We start from the raw sequence: 14,432 nt of genomic DNA on the forward strand, positions 1-14,432 counted from the left end.
GGAGAAAATTTGACAGCATTCCCTCTAAAAACTAGAATAAGACAATGATGCCCTCTATCACCACTTCTATTCAGCATGGTCCTGGAATCTCTAGCCAGAGCAATTAGACAGATGAAAGAAATTAAAAGGGTATGAATAGGAAAAGAAGAACTCAAACTATCACTATTTGCCGAGGACATGATTCTATATTTAGAAGATCCAAAAAAATCCACCAAAAAATTTCTAGAACTAATAAATGAATTCAGGAAAGTAGCAGGATATAAAATCAATAAGCATAAATCAAATGTGTTCCCAAACATCAGTGATGAATCCACTGAGAAATTAGAAAAACTACCTCATTCACAATAGCCTCAAAAAAAAAACCAAAAACAAAAAAAACCTTAGGAATCAATTTTATAAAAGGAGTGAAAGATCTCTACAATGAAAACTACAGAACACTAAAGAAAGAAATCAAAGAAGACCTTAGAAGATGGAAAGATCTTCCATGCTCTTGGATAGGCAGAATTAATACTTCCAAAATGGCCATACTACCAAAAGCATTGTACAGATTAATGCAATTCTTATTAAAATCCCAATGACATTCTTCATAGAAACAGAAAAGCAATCATGAAATTCATTTGGAAAAATTACAGACCTGGATAAAGCCAAAGTAATCCTTAGCAAGAAAAGTGAAGCAGGAGGCATCACAATACCACACCTTAAATTACACTACAGAGCTATAGTAACAAAAATGGCATCGTTTTGGCACCAAAACAGTCATGCAGACCAATGGTACAGAATAGAAGACACAGAGACAAACCTCACAAATACAGTTATCTCATACTTGACAAAGGTGCCAAAAAATTCACTGGCGAAAAGATAGCCTGTTCAACAAATGGTGCTGGCAAAACTGGAAATCCACATGTAGCAAAATGAAGTTAACCCTCTATCTCTCACCCTGCACAAAAATCAACTCAAAGAGGATCAAAGACTTAGGCACTAGAACAGAGACCCTGTGCCTAATAGAAGAAAAAGTAGGCCCAAATCTTCACCATGTCAGCCTAGGATCTGACTAAATAAGACCTCTAAAGTGTAAGAAGTAAAATCAAAAATCAATAAATGGGATGGATTAAAACTAAAAAGCCTCTTCTCACCAAAGGGAATAATCAATAATGTGAAGAAAGAGCCTACAGAAGGGGAGAAATCTTTGTCATATGCACCTCAAATAGAGCATTAATCTCCAGGATGTATAAAAAACTCAAATAACTCAATGCCAAAAATACAAATAACCAAATCAATAAATGGGCAAGGGAACTAAACAGACACTTCACAGAAGAAATACAATTGATCAATAAACATAAGAAAAAATATTCAACATCTCTAGCGATTAGGTGAATGCAAATCAAAACTATTCTGTGGGGAGCCATTCTCACGCGTGACTGGGTGACTCCCGGTTTGGGTCTGAGGCTTCTGGCTGTGTCGGAATTTTCCCGGCCCTCTCCTGATGAGAGAACCCGTCCGTGTGGGGGTGTGACTGACCACTGACCCCGGGGGCCCAATCACTGACCCTGACCTTGGAGTGCGGCCCCCCCCTCAACCTTCATTGGATGGAATTATCCCCTGAATTTCTTGTTCCCCAATAAAAGGCTACTCCCTGGCGTGCTCGCTGTCTCTCTCCTGCTAGCCCTGAGTAATCCTTGTTGCCCTGCTGGGCGGTTAGAGGAGGGAACCAGAGAGGGGAGCTGTCTCGGACCTGGCAATAGAAATAAGGTAACTGAATCTGTGTGTTTTATTTCGATCTCTTCTAGCTAACTTTTATGCCAAGAACCTCATTAATGAAACCATTGCCCTGGCCGCATGGTGGACTATTCATTTTGTGAGATTTCATCTCACTCCAGTCACAACATCAATTATCAAGAATACAAGCAACAATAAAAGTTGGGGAGAATGTGGGGGAAAAGTACACTCATACATGGTGGGACTGAAAATTGATGCAATCATCCTGGAAAGCAGTATGAAGATTCCTCAGAAAACTTGGAATGGAACCACCATTTGACCCACCTATCCCACTCCTTGGTTTATATCCAAAGGACTTAAAATCAGCATATTACAGTGATATAGCCACATCAATATTTATAGTAGCTCAATTCACAATAGCTACAATATGGAACCAACCTAGGTGTCCCTTGATAGATGAATGGATAAAGAAAATGTGTTATATATATTAAATGGAATGTTACTCAGCTTTAAAGAAAAAAATTATGGCATTTGCTGGTAAATGGATGGAGTTAGAGAATATCATGCTAAGCAAAATAAGTAAATACCCCCTCCCCAAAAAGACCAAAAGTTTTCTCTAACATACAGATGCTAATTCACAATAAGGGGGGACACTAGTGAAGAATAGAGTTGTCCTAGATTAGGTAGAGGCAGTGAAGGGAGGGAAGGGGAGGGAATATGAGGATAGGAAGGATAGTAGAATAAGACAGACATTGTTACTTTACGTATATATATATATGACTGCATGACTAATGTGATTCTACAACATGTTCAATCAGAAAAATGAGAAATTATACTTCATCTATGTATTATATATCAAAGTACATAAATGCATTCTAGCGTCCTGCATAACTAATTAAAACAAATAAAAAATTTTTTTAAAAAGGCATTTCAGAAAGAATAACAACAAAAAAGATTGCTATACCAACAAAGCTGTTCTTCAAAGAAGAAAAAAAAACCTTCTTATCACCCACGTCCCTCAAGGGCGAAGGATTGGGTTTCCCTTCCATGGGATGGGCTGGCTGAGAAATAAAAGCTAAGAAAAGTAGAACGATGAAATGACAACAGAATACAGAAAGTAATTTTCAAAGAGGGGGCAGAGACCAGAAGCTGACCAGAATGGTCCAAATTCTAAAAAGGAAAGGAGCCTATGTTTGCTGTATTTATATCGGAAGACATCAAAGATATTCTATGGAAAGTTCTTCACCAAAACAGGATAGAGGTGGGGGCATATAGGCTGCTCAGTTCCTAGCAGGTCACATCCATCTCTGGTGCTATGCAGGACCTTTCTGGGCAGAGTTGCAGGGGAGTTCACTTGCATCAGGCGGTCTCTCCCGGTGGGACTGTCACTGGAAGTTCTCAATGCTAGAGTCTACCCCCTCACTGGCTACGATGCTGAAAAGGTGCTCACGCATTTCACGGATGGCTTCTTGCACCTTCTGAGACAAGCATAAATAAAAAAATTTATGACTACTAAGCAGCACTTCAAAAAATACTTAAAGAAACCACACACACAGGAGACATTAGAAACAAACACCTTAACCCAGGAAAGGATCTCACTAGAAGAATATTTAAATGAGAATTAGAGACAAACTAAACATTAGAAAAAGATCAAAATGGAAGTTCATAGAATAATTATTCTCTTTTAATAATAAACACCTCTCCGTGACAATGAATGTAAATGGTCTGAACTCTTCAATTAAAAGACACATCCTGGCAGATTAGATTTAAAAATAAGATCCAACTATACATTTTCTGCACATATCTCAGGCAAAGATATCCACATATCAAAAGTGAAAGAATGAAAAATTATATTCCATGCAAATGGAGCCCAAAAGCAAGCAGGAGTAGCTATTCCCATATTTAATATTTTAGTCAGCTTTTTTGTTGCTATGACAAAAAGAACTAATCAGAACTAATTTAAAGAAGAAAAAATGTATTTGGGGCTCACAGTTACAGAGGTCTCAGTCCACAGATGATCAACCTTCCCAACAATCAATGGTGGAAAGATATTGAGCAAAACAGTTTGTGACAGGCAAACAGGAAGAAGAGAGATCTCCTCTCACCAGGAACAAAATATATGCCTCAAAGGCATCATCCCCATCGACCTAATTCCTCCAGCCACACCCCACCAGAATACATTCACTACCTAGATAATTCATTCAAGTGGATTTATGCAGTGATTAGGTTAAGATTCACATAACTGATAATTTCACCTCTAAATTTGCTTGCATTGTCTCACACATGAGATTTTGAAGGACATCTTAGCAAAATTCACCAGAAAATAAAAGAGTTCACTATATTCTGGTAAAAAGAATAATCCAAAAAGAAAATAAAACAATTAATATTTATGCCTGAGCATCAGTGTACCTAATTAAAAAAATTTAAAAATAAAAACAACAACCACCACCACACACACACACACACACACACTTCTCAAAGGTTCAGATAGGCCAGGCATGGTGGTACATTCCTGAAATTCAAGCAGCTCAGGAGGCTGAGGAGGAGTATCCCAAATTCAAGGTCAGTCTCAGCAATCTAGCAAGGCCCTAAGCAACTTTGCAAGACCCTGTCTCTAAATAAAATACAAAAAAGGGCTGAGGATATGGCACAGGGGTTAAGTGACCCTGGGTTCAATCCCCAGTACAAAAAAAAAAAAAAAATTCAGATAGATGCCAATACAATAATACTTGGGTGATTTCAACACACCCCTCTCACCAATAGATAGGTCACTGAAACATAAAATGAGTAAAAACATCAGATCTAGAGAATGGACCTAAAAACCTAAAAGACTAGGTTATAGCTCAGTGGTTGAGCGCTTGCCTAGAACATGTGAGGCACTGGGTTTGAGCCTCAGCACCACATAAAAAATAAATAAGAGTATTGTATCTATCTACAACTAAAAAAAAAAAAAAACTTTTTTTAAATAAATAAAACCTAAAAGACATCTATAGAGTATTTCATCCAGGGCTGGGGCTATAGCTCAGTGGCAGAGTGCTAGCCTAGCATGTGTGAGGCACTGGGTTTGATCCCTAGCACCACATTAAAAAATAATAATAATAATGAAATAAAATAAAATAAAGGCATGCTATCCATTTACACCTATATTTTTTTTTTAAAAAAAGAATATTTCATCCAACAAAGGCAGAATTCACTTTCTTCTTAGCTGCTCATGGAACATTTTCCAAACTCAATATATTTTAGGTCACAATGTCAGTCTTAGTAAACATCAAAAAAGAAATTGATGTAATCCCTTGCATCTTATCAGAGGTCACAATGAAATAAAATTTGAAGTCAAAGAAATGAAAACTACATAAACACATGGAAACTGAACAATACATTTTTGAACAATGAGTGAGTCACAGAAGAAATCAGGGAGAAAATTAGGGAATTCTTAGAAACTAACAAGAATAAAGATATAATACACTAGAATCTCTGGGAGACTATGTAGGCAGTTTTAAAAGGAAAGTTTATAGATATGAGCAGTTATAAGAAGAAACCATTCCAAAACCAGAAGAAAGGATTAATTAAGATGAGCACTTGAATTAAATTAAGTAAGAGAATTAAAACAACACAAAAGCTCAATATAACAAAGAATTGGTTCTTTGAACAGATAAACAAGATTGATAAACTCACAGTTAAAACTAACCAAAACAAAGAGAAGACCCAAATTAATAAAACTAGAGATGAAAACAGAAAGTATCACTGAAATCCATCAGTAACTATTTTGAAAATGTATATTCCAATAAATTGGAAAACCCAGAAGTAACAGACAAATTTACAAACACCCATACAACTTACCAAAATTGAATGCAGAGGATACTGAAAATCTAAACAGACCAATAACTAATAATAAGATTAAAGCATTAATAAAAAGCCTTTCAACAATAATAAACTTAGGACCAGAATTCTCAGCTAAATTTTTTTCAGAACTTTAAAGAATTAATGCCAATGTTCCTCAAATTATTCCATGAAATAAAAAGTGTGGTGGGGGAGAGCACTGCCAAGTCCATTCTATGAAGGCAGTATTACCCAGACACCAAAACAGATAAGGGTTTATCAAGGAAAGAAAACTACAGCCCATTAACTTGAAAACATAGATACAAAAATGCTTTAAAAAAACTAGCAAGTCATATTCAAAAACACATCAAGATTATATAGCATGATCAAGTTGATTTTGTTATAGGAATGCAAGGATGGTTTGACACACAAATCAATAAATGTTATTCACCATATATACAGAATTTAAAAAAATCACATGATTCATCTCAGTAGATGCAGAAAAGCCTTGAATGAAATTAAGTACCCACTCAGGATAAAAACACTAAAGATACTAGGGACAGAAAGATACACATTTATAACACACCCAAAGCCAACATCATAGTAAATGGAAAAAACTGAAAGCATTTTACCTAAAATGAAGAACCAGACAAGGATGAGCACTCTCACCAGTCTTACTCAATAGAGTACTTGAAATTTTAGCCAGAGCAATTAGGCAAAAGAAGGAAATACAAGGGATACAAATAGAAAAGAAAGAAGTCAAATTATCACTATTTGCAGATGAAATCCTTTATTTACAAGATTCCAGAAACTTCACTAGAAAATATCAAGTAATGATAAATTCAGGGAAATAGCAGGATACAAAATCAATATATCAAAAAAGTAGTTTTTCTATGCACAAATAATGAATCTGCTGAAAATCATGCATCAAGAAAACAATTCCATTCATAATAGCCTTAAAATAAATAAATAAACAAATAAGCAAGCAAGCAGGGAATAATTCTAACCAAGGAGATGAAAACCTCTATGATGAAATTATAAAACATTGAAGAAAGAAATCAAAGACACTAGGAGATAGAAAGACCTTCCATGTTCATGGATATGCAGCGTTAATAGTTAAAATGGCGATATTACCAAAAATGATCTACAGATTCAATGTAATCCCCATCAAAATACCAATGATATTCTTCACATAACTAGAGAAATCAGTCCTAATATTTGTACAGAAGAATAAAAGACGCAGAATATCCAAAACAATTCTAGGCAAATAGAAAGATGCTGGAGACACCACAATACCCCATTTCAAATTATGCTACAGAGCTATAGTAACAAAAACACCACTATACTGACATAAAGACAGACACACAGACCAATGGAATACAACAGAAGACACACACACGAACTCACACAGATAGTCACCTGATCTTTGACAAAGGCATGAAAATATGTTGGAGAAAAGAGAGCCTTTTAAACAAAAAGTCTCAGTGCTGAGAACACCAGATATCCATACGTAGAAGAATGAAAGTAGGCCTATTTCTCACCCTGCACAAAAGTCAACTCAAAATGTGTCTAAGACATAGGAATTAGACCAGAAATTCTGCAACTGCAAGAAGAAAATATAGGGTCAACACTCCAATATACAGGTTCAGGCAACAACTTCCAAAATAGGACTCCAAAAGCTCAGGAGATGATACCAAGAATTAATAAAGATGGTGTCATTGAATTCAAAAGCTTCTACACAGCAAAGGAAACAACAGAATGAAGAGTCTACAAAATAGGAGAAAAATCTTTGCCAGCGGCTCTTCTGACAGAGGATTAATATCCAAAATACATAAAGAATTCACAAAACTTAACACCAACAAAACAAATAACCCAACCAATCCATGGGCAAATGAACTAAACACCCATTTCTCAAAAGAAATATACAACTGGCCCACAAATATGAAAAATGTTCAACATTTTTAGCCATCAGTGAAAGGCAAATATGAGATTTTATTTAATTCCAATTAGAATGGCAATCAGCAATAATACAAATAGTAATAAATGCTGGCAAGAATGCAGAGGAGGGGGCTAGGATTGTGGCTCAGTGGCAGAGCACTTACCTAGTATGTGTGAGGCACTGGGTTCCATTCTCATCACTACATTAAAAAAAATGAATAAATAAATAAATAAATGTTAGAGTCTGTAAACAAGTCAAAATAACACCTGGCATTTTGCCAGGGGAATGTTAAAGTTCGTAAACAAGTCTGGATGGTGCCTGGCAAAATGTCAGAGGGAGTGGTTTGAGAAGTAACAAAACTGAGCCATTAGGTGTAGAGATTCCTGATTGGTTGACTGATGTATCTAGTTTATGCTAATTAGATAAGCTGTGTGGAATGTATAAATACTGCTCCTGTCCTGCAATAAACGGCTCCTACTCCTGCTGTATCAACGTACACAAGTTATTCGTCACCCCCCGATTATTTTGCTGCAGCCGGACTGTGGCAAATAAAGGTATTGTGGCCATCTACAACTAAAAAAAAAAATTAAAAAAAAAAAGAATGCAGAGGAAAAGGAACATTCAACCCTGTTGGTGGGATTGTAAATTAGTATAACCAGAGGAAAAGGAACATTATACACTGTTGGTGGGATTGTGAATTAGTATAACCACTGTAGAAATCGGTATGGAGGTTCCTCAAAAGACTAAGAACAGAATCACCACATGACCCAGGTATATCACTCCTCAGTATTTATCTAAAGAATTAAAGTTAGACATGATAACAAGAAATGCATAAGCATCTGTGACTAAAAGATCTGACCAGAACAATTTTAGGGGAGGAAAAGTTTATTTTGGGGCTCAATGTTTCAGAGGTCTCAGTCCAAAATTAGCCCACTCCATTCTCTGGGACTCAAGTTGAAACTGAACATCATGGCAGAGTGTGTGGCAGAGGGAAGCAGCTCACATGATGATAAGAAAGCAGAGAGAAAAAAAGAGAGACTCCACTAGCCTCATACAAAATATATACTCCAAAGTCATGCTCCTAATGCCCCACCCCCTCCAGCCATACCCAACCTGTCTTCAGTCACCATTCAATTAATCCCATCAGGGATTGATTCACTGATTAGGTTGAGGATGTAGCCCAGTCATTTCTCCTCCAAACCTTCTTGCATTGCCTCACATTTGAGCTTTTGCCCCCACATACAAACCATAACATACGTATTTCTCTCATATGTGGAAGTTAGAGAAAAAAGTGGGGGAAAGTGATAACTTGAAAAAAGAAGGTAGACTAGTAGAGGAAGGAGGAGGGGAGGAAAAGGGGAGATGAAATTGACCAAATTGTTATGTGCATGTATGAAGATATCACAATGAATCCCACCATTATGTATGATTATGTGTTAGTCAGCTTTTTGTCACTGTGATCAAAATGCTGACTGGAATAACTTAAAGGAGAAGTTTATTTTGGCTAACAATTTCAGAAATTTAGTTCATGGTTGGCTGAGTCCACTGCTCTTGGCCCCAGTAATGGTGGAGGGAAACTGCTCAGGACTTGGTTGCCAGGAAGTAAGGTGAGTAGGGGAAGGGATGCAGGAAAGAACCCTTCAAGGACACTGATCCCAGTGACCTACCACCTCCAGCCATGCCTCACCTGTGAATAGTTACCACCCAGTTACTTCATTTAAACTAGGATAGACTAATAAGGTTACAGCTTTCATAATACAATCATTTAATCACCAAATACTCCTGAATTAACACAGAAGCTTTTGGGGGGAACCTCAGATTCAAACCAGAACAAAGTATAATACACCCATAAAAATTAAATAATAGTTGACAGAAATAGACTCCACAATTACAAAGGGAGAGTTAACACATAATAAAATTCCAGTAATTACCATAACAAGTACATACAGATACATACACACAATCCATTAAGGGAAAAGATTTTAACAACAGCATTAACAAACTTTACTTAATAGATGCATATAAAGCATCATACCCCTAATATTACCCCTCCCACACACAAACACACACACACACAGAGGATAAAAAAATAAGTAACTATACACAAGGCAAGTACTAACAAGTTCCAATGATCATTCAATTAAAAACATTTTGACAGTAGTTACACAGTGGCTCACTTTTCATTTATTCATCAAACTGTCCATATATCTTATATACTTCACATGAACTATATTTCACAATAATTTTTCAAATGGTAATTGATCTATACCATTGATGTACATACTCATCTATTTTTTCTTTTCAGGTTTTCAAAACTTATTCCACAGCAAAAAAAAAAAATCTTCAAGAAAAAAAGATGAAGGAGTCAGTATGCTTCAACAGGAAGCAATTAAGCAAGATTCAAGATTCAAAGTTCCATTAAAATGAACCCTGATATACTCTAGATTTTAAAACTTATAAATCCAAGCATATTGAAAGCAATTCTCAAAGCAATATTTGTACATAATCAAATCATCCTAGTGCAGAACTGCAAATAACCAGATGCTATCTGTCTGTATACAACTGAAATAGTACAAATCTAAATTAAAATACTTTCAATATTGACAATATCAGAACCAGAGGTGCTTACACCATTGGCCAAAAGCAGTTCTGTGGTAAATTTGTCCCATTAGCCGTCCATTTTAGTCAAATACCAAACCAACCAATGATTCAAAGTAATCATTTATGTTGCCAACTTAGAGATAAAATTAAACTTTATAAATAGGGGATTTATAGTTAAATGGTTAAAATTTAACATTTCAGGATATAAAAATAACATATACTCAAACATATTTAAAGTGATACATGCCAGGTATGCCCATAGTCCTTGCTACTTGGGAGGCTGAGGCAAAACTGCGTGAACCCAGTTGTTGTCCACGTTGATTAACAGAGAGAGGCCTACCTCAAAAACAAAAACTAAACCCTAAACGGATTTAAACCATAGTCTTAAAAATATCAAGTGAACTATTTAATTGGAATTTTTTTCTAAAATTAACAAGAGTAGTGCATTAGTTATCTATTGCTAACACATTATCTCACCCAGAATTTTATGAAAGAAAAGTTTAAGGAACACAATCCCTTGGTGGTAGAAGGTGGTAACTGTCCTAAATCTGTATCTGTTTAACAATCAAGGAAGACTGGCCTGTAATTCCAGCAGTTCAGGAGGCTGAAACAGGAGGATCACAAATTCAAGGCCAGTTGAGCAATTAAGGGAGGCCTTAAGCAACTTAGTGAGACCTAGTCACAAAATAAAAAACAAAAGGGGCTGGGATATAGCTCAGTGGTAAAGAACCTCTATGTTAAATCTCTAGAATCTGCCCTCCCCCGCAAAAAAAAAAAAAAGAAGAAAGAAAAACTTATTTATCCATATCAAAGAACACTGATAGTGATTATCCCCAAATCTCTTTAATTTGAGCATGTCTAAATATATACTAAATTCACTTCTATAAACTACCTAAAAATAGAAAGTGTTAGGTGAAAATATTAACTTAGATAGTATTCAAAGGAAATTTTTGGTGGTACTGAGTAAAAGGGAGGGAGTTCAGGTTATGAGATGTATTTAAGGAAGAGAAGACCTTCATCCTAAGCTGGGTGAGTATCACAGTGGGAACTTCAGGGACCAATCCTTTGACTATTGCTTCTCATATCATGAATACATTCAATAAGGTAGAAAAATTTAATCAAACCATTTCAAGATGAGCAATATTTAACTCAAATTATCACCAAAGCATATTATACATTTTTAATAATTTTATTCAAAGTGTCCCAAGCTGTTTGGATATCATCCTTTACTTTTCTAGTCTTTTTTCAATATCAAAGAAAGAGTTTATCTCTTTTCTCAGTTTTAATTTTCTTTTGTTCTTCAGATTTCAAGGGACAAAGAAGGTAGGAGCCATAAGAAAGTTCAGAAGTCCAAAATGGTCTCTTTAGACATAAAACTGATGAAAAGCAAAGACTGTTTACAGACTTTAAATTCAACTCCAAAACACTGTAGCACATGTTGCTTAATACTATTATGTATTTTTACTTGTTCAATATTGTTCATGTCAGCTATTGATTTCGCCAACAATCCATGGGCAAAGGGTTGAACACAATTTTTCAATAGAACAAGGGGTCACCAACTGAGGCCTAAAGCCCATATCTAGCCGACATACTTTGCTAACGTAATTAATTAGGAGTCCATTAGGCTGTGATGGCTCCAAAGTCTTGGTTCCTATGTAAGGAAAATCAAACCCAACTCAATGGAAGCAATAAAATAAAATTTAAGTTTAACCAATGGAAATTACCAACTAAGCAGTAGTGGCACACACTTATAATCCCAACTACTGAAGAGGCTGAGGCAGGAGGAATGCAAGTTCAAAACAAGCCTGGGCACCTTGGCAAAACTCTGTGTGAAAATAAAATTTGAAGAGCTGGGGATGTTTACTCAGATATTTGCTTAGCATGCACAAGGTCCTGGGTTCCTGGGTTCAATCCACAGTATCAAAAAAAAAAAAAAAGAAGAAGAAGAAGAAAAAAAAAGAAAAAACTATCAACAAACCTCTTACTAGAGACTTTCTACTGTAACCAATCAAAACTTGCCTTGCCTGGCTGCTTCCTCTAACACTTTATAAACGTTTTCCTACTTGAAATCTGGTGCTGCCCCATTCATGAATTCCTGAAAGCTCAAACAGACTAGAATTTTAGTGTGTCTACTTTATCTTTTTTTTTTTTTTACGTTTATCTTTTAATAACTGTTTTTGTACAGTCTTTGAGTTTGGAATGGTTTTTATATTTTTAAAGGGCTGGAAAGGAAGGAAGGGAAGGATGCATGAAAGAAGGGAGGGAAATAAAAAAAGAATGAAGATAAGAATATGCAACAGAGACTGTTTTATGCCTGGAAAACCTAAAAATAAATCAGTAGGCCTAGCTTTGTATGATACTGCACTAACACAAACTTCAAAGTGAGGATTGCCTGTATTTAATATCTTGCCTTTTACAGAAGTAGAGAATATGCAAATGATCAATAAATACATAAAGAGATGTGCAATAATATTAGGTCATTAGGGAAATTAGGGGGGAAACCCAATGTAATATCAATATATATCTATCAATGTGAAGTGTTACAAATATTTGGGGACAAAAGAATTCTCATACACTGCTAATGGGAATGCAAATTAACACAATTTGAAACACTTTTTGGTGGTATATTCCATAAACAAAACATCTGCATAGGATATAACACAGCCATTTTACTACTAAGTATATACCCAAAAGAAATGTATACATAAATTCACCAAAATACTTATAAAACGTCATAACAACCCTTTTGGTAGTAACCTAAAACTGAGTGTAATAATATGCAATATGAAAATGAAAAAACTACTGCTATTTCACCCATATAAATCTCATAAATATAAAATTGAGGTGAAGCCAGACTCGGAGGACTATATACTATATAAATATTTTAATATAAAGTCAATAATAGCTGAAACTCAAATGTTAGAAGTTGAGATAATGGTTACCTTTGCTAAGCTGGCACCACAAAGTAGGGCTTCTGGGATGCATGTACTGTTTAAGGTTCTTTCTTGAACTAGGTACTGGAGACAGGGGTGTGTACACTCTGAAATTCAATGAGTTGTACACATATGATTCAGACACTTCTATGTTTATCATACTTTTTAAAAACAAACACAGAATTTCTATGAACTCCATGCCTTTCAAGGAAAATTGTGTACATCTCCATTCCCTTTTCTGATTTGCCATCATTACCTCTCTCCAATTAGACAACTTTTACTACTCCATATAGAAAAATTGGCTTTGTTTTAATTAATTTTACTAATATACTATTGCACATGATACCCCATGACTATGTAACTGTCACTTTAGGTTAGTTCCATCCCAGACCCAAAGAGGAAACTTTACAAATAAGTTGTAATAGTATGTTAAAGTTACATAGTAAAGAAAAAAGAACCTGCTTGAAATGCAGTTTTATTTGACCACTTGTTTTGGCTTACCTTTATCTACTGCTGTGATTCAACCCCCATAAAATGCTCAAAGGAGCTTTTCAAAAAGCCTGTTCTTGAGGAAAGTTGTTCCTTTCCACCATCCCTGTCTAATCATGAGTCAATCTTGTGTTTATCCAATTCTTTCCATCCACAAGGCTTAAAGTACTTCGCAAATACTGCCGGGTGGTGTCACCTTCCAGTTAAATAAATATGGGCCCTCGGACGTCGTAACCCAAAAGAACTTTAACAGTATCTTTGTACAGCATGGCTCAGCGCACTTAAAAAAAGCACCGGATTGTATTCTTACTCACAACTTACAATTTTGAGAACCAAAATATAAAACGATTCAAGTGCCTGTCAAGGGCGCAGAGCAGATCAGAGGCTGAACCCAGAGGACTAGAACCCTCTAATCCCAGGGGCTTAAGGGAAAAGCAAGTAAAACCCCTACACTTTTGAAGAAATGCTCAGCTGCTGAAGTCCTGTAATAGCAAAGAAAGAGTTGTCTGTCACCTGAGAATCCCAGGACGCTGACCTCTGAGGGTGCCCCATCACTCCTGGGCACACCGGGCCAGCATTCACTAGGTGCGGATTCCGCGCGGCCCCTTCAGTTTCTCCAAGGAAGCTGCGGCCGGAAATTCCAAGGATGGTTTCTGCCCACCCCATCAGTCTCCAGTCGCCCAAACCTCCCCTCCACCCGGTTTACCTGGGATGCGCTAGGCATCACTCCGGGAGCCGACTGGGAGCACTCTCTCACAGAGTTTCTCAGGCCAGACGCGCAACTACCGCGTCAGTCAAAGCCACGGACTTAGAGGCTCGGCCCGGAGGCGCGCGACCCCAAAGGATCCAGCGGGGCGGGGCACCGGAGGGAGATCTAGCCAGCCGCAGGCGGCGCGCGAGGGCCCGCAGAGACCGAGGTGGTGAGCACCGGGCAT

At 36.6% G+C, this 14,432-nt stretch overlaps 2 protein-coding genes across 9 annotated transcripts in view; both read right to left on the bottom strand.

The window, feature by feature from the left end:
• Positions 1-14,413, bottom strand: part of Mipol1 (mirror-image polydactyly 1) — a 326,985-nt gene extending 312,572 nt beyond the window's left edge. For 2 of the 7 annotated variants that reach the window (XM_048798660.1, XM_048798662.1), the window contains exons 1-2: positions 14,204-14,412; positions 13,018-13,115 (exon numbers count right to left, since the gene is read on the bottom strand). The gene's annotated coding sequence lies outside the window, so the exon portion shown is untranslated. Of the gene's footprint in view, positions 1-13,017; positions 13,116-14,010; positions 14,140-14,203 lie in introns of those variants that run through there. The other 5 variants (XM_048798659.1, XM_048798665.1, XM_048798667.1 and 2 more) reach the window with 4 other exon arrangements.
• The window catches only part of LOC125615242 (pollen-specific leucine-rich repeat extensin-like protein 2), an 83,453-nt gene continuing 71,621 nt past the window's right edge, over positions 2,601-14,432 (bottom strand). Inside the window, exons 3-4 of one of the 2 annotated variants that reach the window (XR_007345799.1) lie at positions 7,638-7,673; positions 2,601-3,194 (exon numbers count right to left, since the gene is read on the bottom strand). The gene's annotated coding sequence lies outside the window, so the exon portion shown is untranslated. The remainder of the gene's footprint in view (positions 3,195-7,637; positions 7,674-14,432) is intronic. The other variant, XR_007345800.1, reaches the window with a different exon arrangement.

The sequence above is a fragment of the Marmota marmota genome, unplaced genomic scaffold (genome assembly GCF_001458135.2).
Source record: "Marmota marmota marmota unplaced genomic scaffold, marMar, whole genome shotgun sequence".
In the NCBI taxonomy this organism is placed as follows: domain Eukaryota; kingdom Metazoa; phylum Chordata; class Mammalia; order Rodentia; family Sciuridae; genus Marmota; species Marmota marmota.